This window comes from Oncorhynchus keta, chromosome 21 (genome assembly GCF_023373465.1).
Source record: "Oncorhynchus keta strain PuntledgeMale-10-30-2019 chromosome 21, Oket_V2, whole genome shotgun sequence".
Taxonomy (NCBI): Eukaryota; Metazoa; Chordata; class Actinopteri; order Salmoniformes; family Salmonidae; genus Oncorhynchus; species Oncorhynchus keta.
In genome coordinates, this window is record NC_068441.1 from 1,571,743 (window position 1) to 1,577,742 (window position 6,000).

A 6,000-nucleotide genomic window follows, 5' to 3' on the forward strand; every position below is an offset into this window, starting at 1 on the left:
ACTGACATGTCAGCTGGTCTTTTTGTGGCAGGGCTGAAATACAGTGGAAATGTTTTTTGGAGGGATTCAGTTCATTTGCATGGCAAAGAGGGACTTTGCAATGAATTGCAATTCATCTGATCACTCCACATAACATTGTGGAGTATATGCAAATTGCCATCATACAAACTGAGGCAGCAGACTTGGTGAAAATGTATATTTGTGTCATTCTCAAAACTTTTGGCCAAGACTGTATTTGACTAAGGTCTATGTAAACTTCCGACTTCAAATGTAGATGGCTTCCAGTTCTGGCTCCAATAAATCCAATCATATTTTAGAAAGTATTCATACACCTGGACTTATTCTACATTTTGTTGTGTACACAGCCTGAATTCAAAATGGGTGAAAAAAAAGAATCTCACCCATCGACACACAATATCCCATAATGACAAAAGTGAAAACATGTTTTAGAAATGTTTGCAAATGTATTGAAAATTAAATACAGAAATATTTAATCTACGTAAGTATTCATGCCCCTTAGTCATTACTGTGTAGAAGCACCTTTGGAAGCGATTACAGCTGTGAGTCTTTCTAGACAAGTGTCTAAGAGCTTTCCACAGCTGGATTGTGCAACATTTGCCTATTATTCTTTTCAAAATTCTTCAAGCTCTGTCAAATTGGTTGTTGATCAGACAACTATTTTCAAGTCTTGCCATAGATTTTCCAGCAGATTTAAGTAAAAACTGTAACTTGGCAACATTCACTGTCACATGTGTAGAAATGGCCTTGTGTTTTAGGTTATTGTCCTGCTGAAAGGTGAATTCATCTCCCAGTTTCTGGTGGAAAGCAGACTGAACCAGGTTTTCCTCTAGGATTTTGCCTGTGCTTAGCTCCATTCAGTTTCTTTTTTATCCTGAAAAACCCCTGAGTTCTTAATGATAACAAGCATACCCATAGCATGATACAGCCACCATTATAGTTGAGAATTGTGTGGTGTTGGATTTTCCCAAAACATAACACTTTGTATTCAGGACAAAAAGTTAATTGCTTTACCACATTTTTTGTAGTTTTACTTTAGTGCCTTGTTGCAAACAGGATGCATGTTTTGGAATATGTTTTATTGTATACAAGCTTCCTTCTTTTCTCTCTGCAAATTAGGTTAGTATTGCGAAGTAACTACAATGTGGTTGATCCCTCCTCAGTTCTGCTATCAAGGCCATTACACTCTGTAACTGTTTTAAAATCACCACTGGCCTCATGGTGAAATCCCTGAGTGGTTTCCTTCCTTCCCATCTACCAATAGGTGCCCTTCTTTGCGAGGCATTGGAAACCCTCCCAGGCCTTTGTGGTTGAATCTGTGTTTGAAATTTACTGCTTGACTGATCTTACATAAAATTGTATGTGTGGGTTACAGAGATGATGCAGTCATTCAAAAATCATGTTAAACACTATTATTGAGTCCATGCAACTTATGTAACTTGTTAAGCACATTTGCACTCCTTATTTAGCTTTGCCATAACAAAAGGGGTTGAATATTTATTGACTCGAGACATTTAATATTTTAATGATTTATTAATTTGTCCCCAAAAACTTTGGACATAATTCCACATTGTCATTATGTATTATTGTGTGCAGGCCAGTGACAAAATACATACATTTAATACATTTTGAACATTGTGAAGCATTTATTTGGGCTCCAATTTCTGAGACTGGTAACTGTAATGAACTTATCCTCTGCAGCAAGAGGTAACTCTGGGTCTTCCTTTCCAGTTTCATCATAGCGCTTGATGGTTTTCGTGACTGCACTTGAAGAAACATTTAAAAGTTCTTGAAGTTTTCTGCATTGACTGACCTTCATGTCTTAAAGTAATGCTGTTCTTGCCATAATATGGACTTGGTCTTTTACCAAATAGGGCCATCTTCTGTATACCACCCTTACCTTGTCACAACACAACTGATTGGCTCAAATGCATTAAGAAGGAAAGAAATTCCACAAATTAACTTTTAACAAGGCACACCTGTTAATTAAAATGCATTCCAGATGACTACCTCGTGAAGCTGGTTGAGAGAATGCTAAGAGTGTGCAAAGCTGTCATCAAAGCAAAGGGTTTGATGACAGAATCTTTGAAGAATCTGAAATATAAAATATATTATAGGGCTTTACTACATGATTTCATAAGTGTTACTTCATAAATTTGATGCCTTAACTATTATTCTACAATGTAGAAAATAGTAAAAATAAAGAAAAACCCTTGAATAAGTAGGTGTCCAAGCTTGTAGCTTCATACCCAAGAACACTTGAGGCTGTAATCACTGCCAAAAGTGCTTCAACAAAGTTCTAAGTAAAGGGTCTGAATGCTTATGTAAATGTGATAATTCAGTTTTTTACTTTTAATAAATTTGCAAAAATTTCTACAAATCTGTATTTGCTTTGTGATTATGGAGTATTGTGTGTAGATGTTTGAGGAAAATAAAACAATTTAATAAATTTTAGAATAAGGCTGTAACGTAACAAAATGTGAAGGGGTCTGAGTACTTTCCCAATGCACTGTACAACAGATGTGCTCTACTCAAAGGTCTTGGGCCCTTTTCCCACTAAGAGATATGAAAGAGAGTCTGAGGAGCGGAGTGCCAAAAGAGATTTCTACTTTTAAATTCAAATGACATCCTTGCCTTACCTTTTGTTGTGGCTGGCAACATTCTTGATCCGCAGCTCAATTGACCAATAATATCACAGTAGCCACTAGCCAATAAGCCCAAACTACTCAACAATGACAGAAACTTTTCATCTAAGCCATATTACACTCTTCAATAATGCAACCATTCACAAACATGTGCAGACAATAAAGGATTTATTTTGTCATCTGTAGGCGACACTCATTACATTTTGGCTTGAAGAAAAAAAGCACAGAGTTGCTACCAGCATGTCTTCATCAAGTAATGTTAGCCTATCAAAAATGAACGATTCTCACACTCAAATAAAAGTACCTTAAAACATGACATTAAACCCGGCTTCATTTCTATCAGTATCATGCAAATGTGGTGAAAACAAATTGCGACTGAGAAGGTATAAGTGAATTCACTGGGACAAGCTGTTTTATATGTAGAAGCCTGAACCCGTCACCAAAAATATATATTTTTTAAAAAGGCCTCAGGAACTATCAACTTACACAATTAGTCCATGCTTCAGTCCGACACGACGCAATCCTGCATACAAATCATCACGCAATGTTACAAATGAGAAAACATGTCCCATTTGCATTATCGACATTTGGCATGGGTTTGGTGGTGGGGATCGGATTCCGTAGTTTTACCTGGCTAAGTGCAGCCGGCAACTACTGTGACAATTTCAGAATGTAACAGGCTGTTTAAAAAAAAGAAGTCTAAAATATTATGAAAATGTCTATGCATTTCAGCTGTTTAAAAAAACATTATTCTGCTATTACCATTTATACTGTAGGAGTGTTGGCTCAACGAGACAATTCTATTTACAATGCCCTGCTTCAACGGGGGCAACTGTCAGGCGAGTGTCGTGCGCTACCTCCGAAGGTAGCAGTTGAGACGTAGGAAGCACACAAGATTACATTTGAGGAATAAATGTAGCTGACGGTAAGTGTGAAGAAACTCTTAGATCTTCGTGGTCTTACTATCTCTGGTGCACTATGACACTACTGTCAATCAATATGTCCATTCCTATTTAAAGAGTTTGTCTCGTGATCTCGACAAAACAACTTTTGTTATTTCGGGTTCACAAGAAAATTATCTTCGGATCTAGGCAAAAAAACCAATGTTTGTTTATGTCATGATCATGAGATATATAAGCAGTGATCGCGACATAACTAGGGAATCTTTTTTTTTATTCATATGTCCTCTCTGGTCAACTCTTGACTTTTTCAAATATCTCTTCACATTCCGCGTTGTTCCATAAGGTATAGTTGTATCTCAGATTTTACTGCTTGCATGAATTACTTGATGTGCAATATTGTTCCATGTAGTCATTGCTCTGTGTAGTACTGTGCGTTTCCTGGAGTCTGTTCTAGACTGTGGCAGGTCTTGTGGGGTATGTATGGGTGTCAGAGCTGTGTGCTAGTCGTTTGAACAGACAGCTCTGTGTGTTCAACATGTCAATACCTTTCAGAAAGACAAGTAGTGCTGAAGTCGATCTCTCCTCTACTTTGAGCCAGGAGAGATTAACATGCATGTTACCAATCATGGCCACTCTGACTGACAGTTGAGGTTGCTTTGTGCGATGTATGGTTGTCTCTACCTTCTTGCCCTTTGTGCTGTTGTCTGTGCCCAATAATGTTTGTACCATGTTTTGTGCTACTACCACGTTTGTGTTGCTACCAAGCTGTGTTGTCATGTGATGCTTCCTTGCTATGTTGTTGTCTTAGGTCTCTCTTTGTGTAGTGTTGTGTAGTCTCTCTTATCGTGATGTGTGTTTTGTCCTATAGTTATGTTATTTATTTATTATTTTGAATCCCAGCCCCGCAGGTCTTTTGGTAGGCCGTCATCGTATAACTGACTTGCCTAGTTAGACAAAGGTTAAATAAATAAAAAATGTACAACAATGTATGTTAGATCTCTGTGTACATTTAAAGGCCAGCCGTGCTGCTCTGTTCCGGGCCAACTGTAATTTGCCTATGTCCGTCTTTGTGGCACTTGACCATATGACTGGGCAGTAGTCCAGGTGCGACAAAACTAGGGCCTGGTTAGGGTAAAACCTACCCTAACCAGAAACTGTGGATAGATGGCGGCATTCGTGCAAAACTGAAAGCACGAACCACCGCATTTAACCATGGAAAGACGAGTGGGAATATGGCCGAATATAAACAAGGCAATAAAACAAGTGAAAAGTCGGTATAGGGACAAAGTGGAATCGCAATTCAACAGCTCGGACACGAGACATATGTGGCAGGGTCTACAGGCAATAACAGACTACAAAGGGAAAACCAGCCATGTCACAGACACCGACGTCTTGCTTCCAGACAAACTAAAACCCTTCTTTGCCCGCTTTGAGGATAACACAGTGCCACCGACGCGCGCCCCCCCCTCCTTTGTGGCCGACGTGAGTAAGACATTTAAACGGGTTAACCCTCGCAAGGCTGCCGGCCCAGACGGCATCCCTAGCCGCGTCCTCAGTGAATGCTCAGACCAGCTGGCTGGTGTGTTTACGGACATCTTCAATCTCTCCCTACCCCAGTCTGCTGTCCCCACATGCTTCAAGATGGCCACCATTGTCCCTGTACCCAAGAAGGCAAAAATAACTGAACCAAATTACAATAGCCCTGTAGCACTCACTTCTGTCATCATGAAGTGCTTTGAGAGGCTAGTCAAGGATCATATCACCTCCACCTTACCTGCCACCCTAGACCAACATCAATTTGCATACCGCACCAATAGGTCGACAGACAATGCAATCGCCATCACAGTACCCTATCCCATCTGGACAAGAGGAATACCTATGTAAGAATGCTGTTCATTGACTACAGCTCAGCATTCAACACCATAGTACCTACCAAACTCATCATTGAGCTTGAGGTCCTGGGTCTCAACCTTGCCCTGTGCAATTGGGTCCTGGACTTTCTCACGGGCCACCCCCAGTTACTGAAGGTTAGAAACAACATCTCCACTTCGCTGATCCTCAACACTGGGGCCCCACAACGGTATATGCTCAGCCCCCTCAAGTACTCCCTGTTCACCCATGACTGCGTGGCCATGCAGTCCTCCAACTCAATCATCAAGTTTGCAGATGACACAACAGTAGTGAACTTGATTACCAAACGACGAGACAGCCTACAGGGAGGAGGTGAGGGCACTCGGAGTGTGGTTTCAGGAAAACAACCTCTCACTCAATGTCAACAAAACAAAGTAGATGATTGTGGACTTCAGGAAACAGCAGAGGGAGCACCACCCCCCACCCCCTTATCTACATTGACGGGACAGCAGTGGAGAAGGTGGAAAGTTTTTAAGTTCCTCGATGTACACATCACGGACAAACTGAAATAGTCCCCCCACACA